The sequence below is a fragment of the Mytilus edulis genome, chromosome 9 (assembly GCF_963676685.1).
Source record: "Mytilus edulis chromosome 9, xbMytEdul2.2, whole genome shotgun sequence".
NCBI classification, from domain to species: Eukaryota; Metazoa; Mollusca; class Bivalvia; order Mytilida; family Mytilidae; genus Mytilus; species Mytilus edulis.
This window is the reverse complement of record NC_092352.1, coordinates 24471036-24487736: the sequence shown is the minus strand read 5'-3', so window position 1 is coordinate 24487736 and position 16701 is coordinate 24471036. Positions and strand designations below refer to the sequence as shown.

Genomic DNA, 16701 nt, shown 5'->3' with positions numbered 1-16701 from the left:
CTTTCTATTCTTACTGTTATCAGTTAGTATAGACGGTTCCTGGCTTAGAATGATTCTCTGCTCAGCAAATGGTGCGTAATTAGCATTTGAATCAAATTTCTTGTAGAAGTAAAAAACACAAATTAATGTATTTGACAACTTTATTCAGGAGCACAGTCTATATTATCCGGCGTAAATAACTTCGAGATTTATGTGGAAGTTTACTCTGCTGCTCGATCTATGCTAATCGATGTTCCAGTATATTTCATATTTATTCGTGAGGCCTCGTAATCGTTTATATTCACTAAAAGCACAGTCGCCTAAATATTTTATATGGCGAAAAAATTGCGAAAATTGGCCCGGGAAATAATATATTCTTAGTAGCATTATTATTTTAAAATCTTACAAGAGGTTGCTTGCAAATTTAACTCTAAAATGAGAAGTGTATGACGATCTATAACGAATATATACATCCATCATGTGTGCAGATACGACGGCGACTATATAGGGTCTGCCATGAGTGCACTTTGTATGTCCTGCATGTGTGCACCCAGGAGGTCCTCCTGAGCGGTGTTTAGACGTACCGGGAAAATCTTATCTGATTCAGGATCAATTCATCGGTTACACTCCCCTGTCACCAGTGATTCTTTTTTGCTGACATTCTGAAAAAGTATTGTGTAGTCCCTGTGTAAGTGTTGACTCTCAACTTGCACATGTGATTTTTTAACACTCCCCGGACTTCTGCAAAAAACAATTATTCAGTTCACTGATTTAGATGGAAGGTAAACGAACAGAAAGTCACAGGACATTCCGACAAAAAGTCACAGGACAAAAAGTCAAACACATGTCAAACTCAGGCATAAAGTAACAAAGTTGATAGGACAAAAAGTCACAAACAATTTGTTGACAATTGATTGAATATAAATGAAAAAAGATTTTGAAATATCTTCTTTTTATTACATATATTCATTTTTAATTTTAGGAAATTGTTCATAATATAAAAAAGAAGATGTGGTATGATTGCCAATGAGACAACTGTCCACAAGAGACCAAAATGACACAGACATTAACAACCATAGGTCACCAAACAGCCTTCAACAATGAGCAAAGCCCGAGGTAAAGCCCATACCGCATAGTCAGCTGTAAAAGGCAATCATATATCTTTTTTTTTATATTTACATGTTAAAAAATGCGTGCAAATGTAATCAAAAGCTGCACACAAACGTAATGATTTTTGTGTGCAAATGTAATGGTAATGTGTGCAAACCTAATGCACTGATTTATTTGTTTTTAATAAATTTTAATTTAAAAGTTGCTACATCATGTTCATGTATAAAACTTCAAGAAAAATACAAAAAGAGTGTTTTCTTGTTCAAAGAAAAATAATCTCAAAACTAAATTGTGACTTTTTGTCCTGTGACAGTGTGTTTTCTTGTTCAAAGAAAAATAATCTCAAAACTAAATTGTGACTTTTTGTCCTGTGACAGTGTGTGACTTTTTGACTGTGACTTTCTGTCCTGCATTCAGATTGAATAGGGGAGTTTGGTTGACCCCGCCTCCCTCTATCTGAGACTACTATCTCAGTGATGAGCTTTGTGTTTCATGTACAAATGTGTTGTGCTTTAATTTATGTACAAAAAAATTGAAAAACAGATATGTTACACATAAACAAACGACAATCACTGAATTATCGGATCCTGACTTGGAACAGGCACAACCATAACAAATTGGCAGGGTATAAGGAACTTTGAAAATATTTAGTTTTTGTGGTTTGGACTATTTTCCGGATACTGTAAGCAATAAGGCCCCTTTATTTAGTGAATGAAATAATTGTAAGATGCACTTAGCTGTCTGTCATATTTTATATGAACTTGACCACATTTTCATGCATGGTTCATTGGTCAATGAAACACTGCATTGTTTTGTCAATTTATCATATGTTTAAAGTTACAGGTAGATTATATTTGGTAGATATGAAACAATTGTAAGGTGTGCATGTCTGAATGGCAGATTCATATATAAACCATGACCGCATTTTATTGTTCTTTGGTCAATGATAAGTTTTCTTGGTTTTGTCATTTTATCAGGCCACATTTAAAAGAATGTCTGTTTCCCCTCCCCCGGGTCTACCCTTTGTAAACAGACCAGGAAGGCAGGTTTTTTTTAGCTCACCTGACCTGAAAGGTCAAGTGAGCTTTTCTCATCACTTGGCGTTCGTCGTCTGTCGTCCTGCGTCCGTCGTCCGTAAACTTTTACAAAAATCTTCTCCTCTGAAACTACTTGGCCAAATTCTACCAAACTTGGCCACAATCATCCTTGGGGTATCTAGTTTAAAAAATGTGTGGCGTGACCTGTCAAACCAACCAAGATGGCCGCCATGGCTAAAAATAGAACATAGGGGTGAAATGCAGTTTTTGGCTTATAACTCAAAAACCAAAGCATTTAGAGCAAATCTGACATGGGGTAAAATTGTTGATCAGGTCAAGATCTATCTGCCCTGAAATTTTCAGACGAATCGGACAACCTGTTGATGGGTTGCTGCCTGTGAAATGGTTATTTTAAGGAAATTTTGCAGTTTTTGGTTATTATCTTGAATACTATTATAGATAGAGATAAACTGTAAAAGCAATAATGTTCAGCAAAGTAAGACCTACAAATAAGTCAACATGACCAAAATTGTCAGTCGACCCCTTAAGGAGTTATTGCCCTTTATAGTCAATTTTTAACAACTTTTCATCATTTTTTGTAACTTTTTTAAAAATCTTCTTCTCTGAAACTACTTTGCCAAATTTAACCAAACTTGGCCACAATTATCATTGTGGTTTGTAGTTTAAAAAATGTGTCCGCTGACCCAGCCTACCAAACAAAATGGCCGACATGCTAAAATTAGAACATAGTGCTAAAATGCAGGTTTTGCTTTATATCTTTGAAACTAAGACATTTAGGGCAAATCTTTCAAGATTTAAATGTCCATCAGAATAAGATATATCCCCTCACAAATTTTCAGTTGAATTGGACAACCTGTTGTTGGGTTGCTGCCCTAAAATTGGTGATTTTAAGGTAATTTTGCAGTTTTTGGTTATTATCTTGAATACTATTATAGATAGAGATAAACTGTAGACAGCAATAATGTTCAGCAAAGTAAGATCTACAAATAAGTCAGCATGATCAAAATTGTTAGAGGACCCCTTAAGGAGTTATTGCCCTTTATAGTCAAGATTGAACAACTTTTCGTCATTTTTGTAACTTGTATAAAAATCATTTCTAAAACTACTTGGCCAAATTTAACCAAACTTGGCCACAATCATAATACTAGGGTATCTATTTAAAAAAAAAGTGTCTAATGACCCCGCCTACCAACGAAGATGGCCGACATCAGTAAACACATTAACAGGTGAGCGACACAGGCTCTTGAGAGCCTCTAGTTTTTTTTAACTGGATGTGATTGTCATAGCATGGTCACATGAATGGTTTGACTTGTCCAGTCCAGGCCACTTATCAGTTGTTTGTGCTCAATTTGAGTGTATTTATTTAGATTATCAATCCTTCTGCTTTCAAGCACTTTCCAAAAATGGAAACAAATTATTTTCAGGAAAAAAATAATTTCGATTTTTTTGTGGAAAATAATTTTTTGACCCGGGCGCTTATTTTTGACCCGTGTGGGGGGAGGGGAAACAAACATATTTTTAATTTTGGCCTTAGATTTTTTAAGCATAGGTCTACTTGTTGTATGGAATGACTACAAGGTATCAAATAAAAAAAGATGTCTGCCTGCCAAGGTTAATTTTGCTGTGACCTCATATTCATAGAATAATGATAATATTCATGATATTGAACAGCAAGAATGATGAGTAAGTTGATGTTATATACAAATAAGACAAAATTTTCAGTTGCCTACTAATTATGTAATACATGTAGTAGTTATTTTTGTCATTAAATGATGTTTACCCTTTTATGTGTAGGGCAAGAACATGAAAGATAAAGGGGAAACTATAAACAGAAGAAATTATCAACAAAATAAGATTTACAGAGGTCAACAAAGCCTAAATGGTAAGTCCACTGTTATAAAAAATTTTGTCCTTGAATAATAATTAAATATTTATTAAAATAAGATGTGGTATGATTAAAGAGAAAACTATCCATCAGAGTTCAATTTAGTGGATGTAAGCATTGTAATTACTTATTAGAGGCCATTGATGACCTGTAAGTAATGAGAAAACCCATACCCTATACATGTTATAGTAATCTATAAAAGTCAACACTAACCAAATTTGAAACAGAGCATCAATTCAAACGTCAAATATACCAGACTAATTTATAAAAACAAAAAATTATGAAAAATAAAAATGACGGGTATGAACCAACATCAACCACTGAACTATGTACAAGCTCCTGATATTAGACAGGTATAATATGGCTGGGTTGATATAAAAATAAGAAACACTTAGCAGTCTGATTTCCAATGAGACATTTCTCCAATAGAGATCAAATGACATTTAAGGAGGCTCTAGGGTATAACAATTTCAGAAAAATGTTTTAATATTTTTTTTTCATAACTCAATTTATTTATATCTTAATCATATGGTACACCAAATCATTCAAAACAATCAATTTGGTTTGGCCCCAGATGACTTTTAAAATGCATATATCATTGAAAAAGCTCCAAATTATCTCCCTTTGGTGCAAAAATGCCATTTTTTGGCATTAAAAATGTAATATCTTATTTAACTCAACGGTGGCCTATATTTTTTATTATAATTTTAAATAAGCTGTACTTTAACTAAACTATTATAAAATTTAAGCGATTTCTGTAATTTAGTACTTGAATATTTAAATGAAAGTTTATCATATTAATCATAAACATGATAAAATAGCCATTTTATTGATCTCTTCACTGATAATTTTTGAGTTTGTGTATTTGTAGGTCAGAAATCTGGATTTTCATGGTCATCATTCACAGATCAATACTGAACGGAAAACTTAAAGCTGATATTTTTCTCCATAGTGCGACTTTTTTATTAATTTGAAATGGAACATGTTTTTTCCTACATTTATTTGAAAGAGGAAATTTCAACATGATGACTATAAACAAAAAGGAGTCATATCATCACGATCATTGATGCACAAGAACTTGATCATATAAATACAACAATGTAATTATCAATTGAAAGATGGAACGAATGAACAAGATATTAGAATGTTGTTGTCCAAATAAACTTGCTTTGTCTTCTCATTTGAATCTCTCGATTCAATAAAGATGTACAGAGGAAGATCTTTGAAGAACAGATTGAAAAAATGTTTTGTCTAAGAATTGCAGGAATATTCTAGTGAATGAAATTATTTATTGACTTCACTCTTATATAGTGGACTGAATAATTGTACATAGCAAGTTGTGAATAAAGAAAGCAAAAACTTTAACAAAAAGTGTTTATATTATAAATTTGCAAATATAAGCATACTATTATGTACACCACAAAGTTATATATTATAATTCAAATCGTTTGCCTATACAAGTATTGCAATGAACCTATAACAAAGAAAATCTTACCTCATGAAAAGAGTGAACTATTCAGTCAGAATATGAAATATTTTTTCAGTTCTATTTTTCATAATAGAATAAACAAGACAAAGATTTCAAAACAATATTTTTTCATTTATTTCGAAATTTCATCATTTTGTTTCAGTGAAAGGACTTTATTCTTTGACTGTAAAATATTATTATTATACATTCCAAAATAAGAATAATCTTTATTGTCATATAAACAAATAAAAAACATGTTTGTGACAAAATTTAAAAAAAATTATATATATGTATATATAAAAAATATAAAAAAAACTCGTATACATTTTAAACATTTTACTACCAAACAGCATTCATTGTAACATACACATAACTTTATATTTATATATATATATATATTTATAATTTTAATCCCATAGGATTTTATTTTGTCCCATGGGATATTAAAAATCCCATGGGATAATTATAGTCCCATGGGATTTTTTTTGTCCCATGGGACAACAAATATCCCATGGGACAACAATAATCCCATGGGACCAAAAAAAATCCCATGGGATTTAACCAAAATCCCATGGGATAATGGTAAATCCCATGGGATTTTGCCCTGTCCCATGGGATATTGAAAATCCCATGTTTTTATAATTCAAATTGCAAAATAAATATGAAAGTAACAGTATAAAACCAATGAAATTATTGAATCCCATGTAATTCCGCACATTTTGGTTATATACATGATATTGTAGCTCTTGTTTGAGGCGGCGGCGGATTTGCAAATGAGTGTTTTGCAAATTAAAAGTGTCCAGTGTTTATAATCTATGAGTTTATTTACACAACGAGAAACATATCATGTAGACGAAACGCGCGTCTGACATACTAAATTATAATCCTGGTACCTTTGATAACTATTTACACCACTGGGTCGATGCCACTGCTGGTGGACGTTTCGTCCCCGAGGGTATCACCAGCCCAATAGTCAACATTTCAGTGTTGACATGAATATCAATAATGTGGTCATTTTTATAAATTTCCTGTTTACAAAACATCGAATTTTTCGAAATACTAAGGATTTTCTTATACCAGGCATAAATTACCTTAGCCGTATTTGGCAAAACTTTTTGGAATTTTGGATCTTCAATGCTCTTCAATTTGTACTTGTTTGGGTTTTAAAATACTTTGATATGAGCGTCACTGATGAGTCTTATATAGACGAGACGCGCGTCTGGCGTACTAAATTATAATCCTGATACCTTTGATAACTAAATAAGCTAGCAACCATGTTCTCTGTTTAGGAACTCAACAAACATATTGCTTGCGAATACAAATTTTTTTTTTTATAAGTTGAGGGTACATTTGACAGTTTACTTGTCACATCTTAAATATCAAGATTTCCTTGATAGAGGGTTGTTGCTCACACGAAAGCTATTAAACCAAGAGTTCCAAATGGTGAAGTTGAAATCATTCTTTTGTAAATTTGATGGACGCCATTACGAGTTGGTTGGCCTTAACCGTTTCACAGATAATATCGGATATGTTCCTTATGTCGTAAATATAATCCCCTTCCCTTTTCACGAATTCGACCTGCCGAATTAGACTATATACCGGATTTGTAATATGAGCAAAACGACGGATGCCACATGTGGAGCAGGATCTGCTAACCCTTTCGGAGCACCTGAGATTACCCCCAGTTTTTGTTGGGTTCGTGTTGATAGTCTTCAGTTTTCTATGTTGTGTCCTGTGTACTATTATTTGTCTGTTTCTCTTTTTATATTAGCCATGGTTTTGTCAGTTTATTTTCGATCTTTGAATTTGATTGCCCCTCTGGTATCTTTTACTCCTTTTAAATTCGTCATAGATCATAGTTTGCCTATGTCTGCTCATATTTCTGCAGAAATTATTTTGTTGAAAAAAAAAGACTTTACTTTGTTTAATTATTAAATAATCAATGTAATCAATATGTAATCACTTGTATGAAATTGAACCTAATTGTACTGCTGAAATTATTGGGCGTCATAATTGACAATAACAACTTTGTATCTTGTATCTTGTATTCGTTTATTAAATTTAGTTTTGATATGTTCCTTGACTTAAAAACTTTTAGTTGACTTTGTCATCGTATGAGAATTAATGAGAGCTTTTCCTGGTCAATTTTTCAGTCTCTTGTTCTTCCTTTGGTAGGTGATTATCGTTGTGAATCAGATGCCTTCCTATTTCCTGTTTTTCTCTGTAACAGGAATTTGAAACCAGTAAGATGTACTAGCTTCATATCTATATTTTTATTAGCAAGTACCAAGTCAGGGAAATGGCCATTGTTATATTATAGTTCGTTTCTGTGTGTGTTAAAGTTGTGTTTCTGTTGTGTGGTAGTTCTTTTATAATTGACGCGTTTCCCTCAGTTTGAGTTTGTAACCTGGATGTGTTTTTTCTCTATCAATTTATGAATTTCGAACAGCGGTATACTACTGTTGCCTTTATTTAGTTAAAAATATTTAAAATAATTTATACGGATAACATGCAACTGGAATCACGATGTGATACTATACTTTGTTGGATAGTTGATCAGAATGGGATGTGTGCAAAGGATTAAAAGACATATTTATTCAGCAGTAGTTAATTTTAAGATATACAGCATGTGGTATATAAGAGAGAACATTATTGTAATGTATGTTTTTTCAAGAACCATGATGACTTACCTTTGTTATGGAGCATATTAATTTTTAATCATAACTGAGGTATATTTCACAATTTGATTTGCAACCAATTGATCCTATTTAGAGTAAAAATTCGTTAAGTTAGAAAGGTAAAAACAAGTTTTTTCTTCAACTGAAGATTTTTAATTGTACATTTGGCATCTTTCGTTTTTTTGTGTGTAAAACACTTGTGAATTTCTAAAAGACAAAAACCGCATATGAGATAAATTGTCCAAAATAAGATAATATGAAACTTCAACGTATTCAACTTTGCAAATTAGTTCTAAAACTTACCGATTCAGCTGGACAGGCTGAATCTTTAGATTAATTAATAGTTCTATGATGGAATTGTGCAAAAAAGATTGAGAAAGATCACAAATTTGACTGTTTATTAAATATTAAATTGAAAACAATAAAACAGTTAATATTCTACTGAAAATCTCCCTATAATACTACCCCATGATTTGATAATCCGCCTTTCATTCTGAAAGAGTGCTGGAGTAAACTCACCTCATATATACCAGTGAATAGTGTGGAAATTTAAGGTTATAACTTTTTGTGTTCATCATCTTTCACTGCAGCTTTTAACATATCCAATATGTGCTCTTGCTTGGGAAATGTTGTATGTTTAGCATAAAATCAGTTTTCACAATGATCTCAGAATTTAATTTCAATCTGTGAATCAATGTGAAAACCGTTCAATTGCTTTTATATTTTACTCTTCCTAAAACTCCACCATTTCCATATCTCGATCCTATACTGGTTCCTGAAGTAGGTAAGAGTTAATTAAAGATAAAATATTACAAAAAACAACAAAGAGCTATATATAAAAGAATTGTTCAACTTAATCGCAAATGAGTTTGAAATGTTTTCATAAAATATTTGGTAGTGCTACCAACTTTAAAATTATCTTATATACTACATATTACAAAGAATGACTACTACAAATAAATGAAGGAAGAATTAACATAGAAGATGCGAATTTCTCATGCTTAACATTTTAGGTGAAATCTTAGTTCAACAATCCAAATTAGCAAACTTTTTGTATCCGTCGTTTTCAAAAGTGTAAACACATAGAGGACGATGTCCTGATATCAATATTACATGATATCTTTACGTTCCCACACGCTATTCATACGTCATCAAATGAGTTCATCATTATGAACAAAATTATATCATGGCTAATTGATTTTCAACTATTTTATTACAATAACATATTGCATGGTTTGTCAAAATATTTCATATACTTTAAATATTCGTTAAGTTTTATACATTATTTAACCTAATCTAACAGACATTATAGGTCAATATATGATCGAAGTCCTTGTAAATGTAACAATTAAAACAAAAATGATTTTTTTCAAGGAAAATAAATTTACCGTTTGCTTTTGAACAAAAATATACCTCCATGTGACTTTTTCATTTAACCCCCAGGAACTGTTAAGATTGAAGAACCGGATATCATAGTTATTTAATCTTTATTCCCTTTAGAAGAAACAAGGATATTTAGTGAATAAATAAGGTTGACACTAAAAAACTTCAACGTTCTGAGACCTGAAAAGACATTGGAAACATTTATCACAAACAGATTTACCTAAAGCCACCGTGCAAATCATAGAAACCCATATTCAATTACAATTGATAATTTTACTACAAAAAAGGTTATAAATTTGGTTTGTATTACAGTATCTCAGCACCTTCGTATTTGATGATATCACATTTTATTGTACTTAAGAATCGGCTAGGGCAGTGTCCATGGCAGCACCAGTATACCTTGAAGAGCATACCATAATAAGCAGCATGACAAACATAACATTCAACAGCGAAAACGCTAGATAAATTGTTTTAATATGAAGGATTTAGTAAATTTATTACTATTTCGATTTTACAGTATACCGTGTAAAATGGCTGTATTTCCGGTTTATGTTATGAAAAGTACACACAAGTGCTGTGATGGACAGATGTAAGTTAGTAGCACTAAAGTAGTAACCCGATAAAAAAAAGTTTTTACTGCAAAATATAATGCGATAGTTTTTATAACATTTTATGAATGCAAGTTGACAAAACTATTTTACTAAATTGCATATTTATTATACAACGATAAGGTTTCATAGAACTGTTTTAATTGAATACCGTTTTCAGTGCATTTTCGTTGTCCAGAGGTTATTAATTTGGTTCCAGACTTCATCAATTTTGTTGTATAATAAACGAACGGGTCGGGTCGTAACAAGAATATATTAAAACTGCCACTTACGCGTCCTTATTCACCTATTTCTTAGGATCACTAGAAACACCGACACTAACAGTATTAGAAGTGACACGGACCACTATATCATAGGGAATTCAATACACATCCTTTGTGAAACTATTATTTCTATTGTTATAAGTTTATCATTGCCAAAGTCATTATTTAACACTATTATTTTGTACGAAGTATGATGTATTCAAACTTGATGCACCATGAAACTTGATCTTGAGGTTTACAATAAAGCTGCAGCATTTAATATGTTGTGTCTAATATTCTTAATTTGCTCCATGATGAAGGAAGAGAGTTAACCAGGCTGTAAAAAGACTTCATTTGGTTTTAAAATTTAATTCAAAAAAACTTTTAAATTTATTTTCTGATACTTCAACATTTTGTGTCAAATGACAAGAAATATCTTTATTTTGCAGCAAACCTGGAAAATATGCCTGATTGAATGAGCCAATGATAGAACCAACGTTCAACAAAAAATTGTTTTTAACATTGCAACCCCTTAAATACATATTTGATTATTTCTCTTTTGATGTTTATATTTAGTAGTTTTTATAAAATTCTATAATAATTCTTTTACAACATTAATAATTTGACAGTGTTCCTTATGGCATGTATGATAACACAAACCCTATAATTTTCCGTAAATACCGTATCATAAACTTTAAATTAAGTTTTCAAATTCTTAATAACTTTTTTTAAGCAATAAAGTCAACTATAACATTTTCACCGATATAATTCAAAGAACATTATTGAGAATTATAACTCATATATTCATTGATAACTGTACGTAAATAATCAAATATTATGTCTAGGAAAATCAGTGATGCTAGGTTAACAAATTTCGAATTATAAATATGGTTGTCTGATCATATGGCGAAATCGTCTTTTATGGTGTTATTTAATCTATAATTCTGTAGAGGGAGGATATAAAATTGACATATTTGTAGTATTTCCCAACACATTATCTATATATTTATCACAATAATACTAATTTCTGACAGGTTATGTAAGGAAAATGGTAGCAATACTTAACCTACGGACATGTGTAGCGGGCAGTTGTAATTATTACATGTACCATGTTGTTTTATGCAGATATGATAATTGACGTGTGTGAGAAACTCGTAAGTGATCAGCTGTGATTAATGAACCGTAACTAAGTGAAATGTGCATGCGCAGGAAATCATTAATCAAGGTGACGAACATGTGAACTCCCTGACAAACATTATTGACAGTTATGGATGACCTGAAAATAACAGAAGGCAGCAAAATAACAAAATGTGGTTAAATGCTGGGGTAAAAACTTCTAACTGTCTGCTCGTTTTTCAACTAGGCTGTCAAAATCGTTACAAGCAACACACATCTTAGTGTCAACTGATTACAGAATTCCCGTCAATCAAAATCTATATTTGAAATATACAAGCGTCACATATTGCAGAGTTTACCTTGGGAAATCCCCTTGAAACAAATCATGGTGTGCATTAAATTTAAATCAAATCAATATAGGAAAATCCATTACGTACTTCGGATCGATCACCTGAAATGTTCGCAACTGTGTTCATTTGCATGTAGCAGTGCACCGCGGATGCATTGCAAGTCATGTTAAAAAAAAACCACTTTATAAATGTCATGCGTCCGAAACGCTCTTCTGGATTTTTTCATAAGAAACGCTCAAAGACGAATATTTGAAAGCCAATGATGTTTAGGAACCAACACATTTACAGAGCTAAATATATAGATTGAACAAGAAGAAACTTACTTATAATGCTGACATATAACTAACTATCAATGCATCTTTATGAGCATAACATGATATCATCAACACATGCAACTGGATCCCACACACATTGAACGATTTTCAAATGTCGGAACATACCAAAATTAAAAAATGCCCATCAGGTCATGCTGGTCTAGTAATTTTATGGCAACGTTTCATCAAAGTATATTCACGAATTTTCATTTCAACTTTTTTTTTCAACGCATTTTGGACATCGTGCTTTTGACTGCCCCCCTTTTTTCATATACAGGTCACTTTCATACGGTCTAATCATGTTATTATACTATTATTGTACACTAAAAACAAACCAACAGTTTATTAAAATATTATAATGAAAACTACGTTTTGCAAAATAGGAAAACATTTTAAACTTTCTTGATCAAACCAAATGTATGGGAAACCGTTAAAAGAAAAACACCTGATCAATCGCTTTAAAAGGGTGTGATTACCATTCTCAGCATGTAATGTTTGGCTACTATGTCCTTAGATACTAGATATCTTTTTTTCAAATTCATTTACGTTCAGGTCTGATTTCTTACGTAAGAATGTACGAAAATTTACATGACTCATAAAACACACATAGTACAGCAGCAAATAATTTGATTATTTTTATCTCTTGTATTCAAGTACGTGTTGAAATTATAGTACAAAAGATACCCATTCCACCCTTTAAAATTTTCTGAATTCGTTTTAGTTTTCTGATTTATTCGTTCATAACCGAAATTTATTTAAAAGTTACCTTGATTAGAAAACTGATTCAACGAACACCAAGTACAAAATAATTAGACGAAAAGGCATGTGAAAAATCGTTGATTTCTCTGAATCAATTCCCATGCACTGTTTACCCCTTCCAATACTGATGCATGTAAGAATTTGTCAAAATTCTGTATTTTTGGCTAGAAGATACAACAAAAAGTGTGATAAATGGGTGTATGTGATATCTGACATTAACCACTGTGCTAAGTAATCCATGAAGATGGAATAAACATTATAAACTATTACGTGATTACAGCACGTCTGCTTAATGCAGCATCCATGTTTGCAAAAAAAATATATCTAGAAAGATTAGTGTCATTTCATGTCATTCAAATCTAAAAATACGATACAGAATATATGGATAAATAATTTGAAATTGAAACTTTGAGTTATCTTGTTTAAAAGAAATCTTTTTTCTGTTATGACATCGAATTTTCCCTTTTCTTCTAAAATAAATAATTTTCAATTGTAATTTTAAGTCGGTTATCTGAATGCATAAGAGAAAAACTGAATTGTTTCTGCATTGTTTTAATTGTTCTAATTTGTTTTTTCTTTGAATTATGCAATTTAGAGAATATATAATGAAAATGCAGATGATTTCCTGAATTTATAACCATACCGTATTTGTCATCATGACAAATCTGCGTCAACTGCCTCACGTTTTCCATAATTATAATTTTGATAAATATGTTAAAGCGTTGAGAAAATGTTGATAAACATATAAAAATACTTTAAAAGAAGAATACAACTTCAATTTTTTTTTAACAATTTTACGTGTCCCAACAGTTTTCTTTGTTTACCTCGCCAGGACCACTCAAAAACTAAATTTGAAAGCCAAATGCTATATTTAAACCGAAACACAAGTGATGAGAGGTCATTGGAATCTAATAATATAAACTCGATACATAATACTGTTATAGTTCATTAAGATTCCGATTATTCCGAATTTGGATATTAATAGCTATGAAGAATTAAATGAAACCACATTTTGAACAATCAAATGAGCTTATCAATCCTTTGACAACTCTTTACCACGTCTGTCAATATGATGACGTCAATATGAAATATCTCGGCATGGTTTTGCTACTTGACAGTAAACGAATCCCGACCTGGAAGTGAATAGAAAGATACTATCAGATGTTCATCACACAGATAATGCTTGCAAGATCTACAGATTGGATTCATGAACATGATTTAACCAAAACATTCCATGACAAATGAAAATATATTTTTGGATGGATGCATGATCATCTTGGGCATATGTTAATATAAAACTTCGAGATTTATTATCTGTTTTATTATACATACCTGCCCAAGGATCTAAAAGATAAGGTTTTGTTTTGTCTAAGTGTATACTGAAGAACAACAACCCTCTGTTTGAAAGTTTTCGAATGTATATTTTGTAATTTTATAAACATGAAATACAGCATCAGTCTGCATTGTAAACCTACTTTACAAAAAAGTTTGAACATCGAACATGAACTAAGTACGTAACTATTGAAAGCATACGCCAAAACTATTAACACACGATATCTAGCTTGACAGCATGATGGAGAGACGTAATGTTTCACCATAAATGTTGCATATGACAGAAAAAAAGTTAAAACAATTGATTTTCAAACTTTTATCCCTTATGTATTAAAATAATTGTTTCAGACCTAACACTTTATTTCACATCAATTAGCAATGGTTATGTACTTCACTTGTATTTCTTTACACATAATATAGATAAACCAAAAAAATGCATGGCATCTAATTGAAAAAAATAATCCTGGACGGGTTTTGATCACCGCAACACAACCTTTCATTACACTGACGTCTACAATAGCTTTGAACAATACGGGAGATACTGAATACCCTTGAGTTACCTTTACACACAATTAAACAAATTTAGTCTCTTTTAAATACTGCTTTACAAAAAACTCGACTGCTATTGTAGTAATTTTCTTATTGACCTTAGAAGACACCACTTTGTGTGATAGCCAAGAGTATCCCTCTTGCCCTCATCTGCAGGGACAAATTCCAATATCAATGCCAAATTTTACTAATGAGGCAAAGGTTATTGTATCAACACCTTTGATCATTTGAATATTTTGGGGTCATGTAAAATTTGAATTGCTCAAGGCTAAGTAAATGTTTTTTAATCGTGAGACCAACAACATACTGTGGTTAACATAAACACCTGAAAGTTTGTGGTCGACATCTTTACTGTTGTGTTTACATGTACCATCGTGTTAAAAATCAAACATCAAATGACAAATGTAATATGTCTATGGATAGAGGTAAAAACATTGGTGACCATATCTTCAAGTCATGATGAGTTATACTTTTCTTCGTTTTATATAACATGCAAACTAAACTACAGAGCATACAGGGGATCCTAACAGAAGTTAAAAATATTAATGAAAATAAAATACTAAATTGATAACCATTAAAATTGTAAAAAGGTCCGACGATGGGACCTTTCTATAGTGTTACATACTGAAATTAATTTCAGTGGTTGAAAGCTAACTTTTATATTATCAAGTTTCCCCATTTCTGAGTAATTCAATTATGAGATTTCCACATGCAATTAAGAAAATGCAAAACAATACCTGTAAAACTATTTCAAAAGAGATTTAATATATTGTGTCAGTTTGCTTTGCACCAGTTTGTCCAGGATTTAATGACAAGGTTGCACGACTTGCTCTAGTTTGATCACATCAAACGAAATCAAATATGTTCTTAAATTTTCAAAAAATGCCAAATTAAGCCTTATGCCTTGAAGTAAAGGTATTATATGTTGTAACAACAATATGATGTGGTTCCGAGTGTACTATCATGCCCATTCAATTTAAAGACTTTATATCGGTGTACCTACCACACACCAGGTTTGGGTAATATGAACTTTTTTCATGGACTGTATGTTAAATTGTATCGTATGATTACAATGCTAATTAAGTCATCTAAGTACTAAGTGAATGGATGGGAAATTTTATGTACCAAAGAATCAGCAAGACCAATCTTACTTCCGATTTCATAAAAAACTACAAAAATATCGAGTATGCTTATACATAACAAAATCTACAGTAGAAGTCGATACACTTTTGAAGAGAATTACTTTAACTAACTGATCCCACAAATTTAAATGAATTATGAGGTACCCAGTCTTATTTTCTTGCCCTTTTATGAACCCGTGTAAGAGTAGCATACACTTTTTAACAGATCTGCAAATGATAATAAATATTTGTTTTATTAAATCATGTGTTATTTCTTCTTTTGAAAATAAATAACAAATACAACTTGTTTTGTTTGGTGTTCAGTTTCCAAAATTTCTATCTACCGTAAATTATTTTGACTCGTTTTTTATATTCATAATTCATAATCAAGGTTAAAAAATAATTTAGCCAAAACATCAAATGTCCACTGTATTTACAGTTAATCAAAAAATGTGTTGTCTTTGAAAGATTGCTTTAAAATTTCTATTTGGAGAATGCCGACGACTGCATGTGGCATGGCTATATTTAAATTATATGACAAGTTAACCAGTGAAATGACCTAAAATGAGCATCCTATTCAAGTCTACCCCGTGTGCAAGTCTGCAGTAAATATTTCATTCATAATTCTCGTATCGTATGGACAGCTAAGAAGACCTATTAATTAAAAGTAACTCTAGAACGGCCAATTTATGAAAGAGTATTCTTTATCAGTATACAATCTGAACAGGGATAAATTATGAGAATTAAAA

At 31.4% G+C, this 16701-nt stretch overlaps 1 long non-coding RNA gene across 1 annotated transcript; it reads left to right on the top strand.

Moving 5' to 3' along the window:
* Window positions 1-413: 413 nt before the first annotated feature.
* On the top strand, window positions 414-5403 carry LOC139487867 (uncharacterized). The gene is made up of 3 exons (XR_011655893.1): window positions 414-761; window positions 3942-4029; window positions 4904-5403. It is a non-coding gene; the product is annotated as an uncharacterized lncRNA (long non-coding RNA).
* The last annotated feature ends 11298 nt before the right edge of the window (window positions 5404-16701 follow it).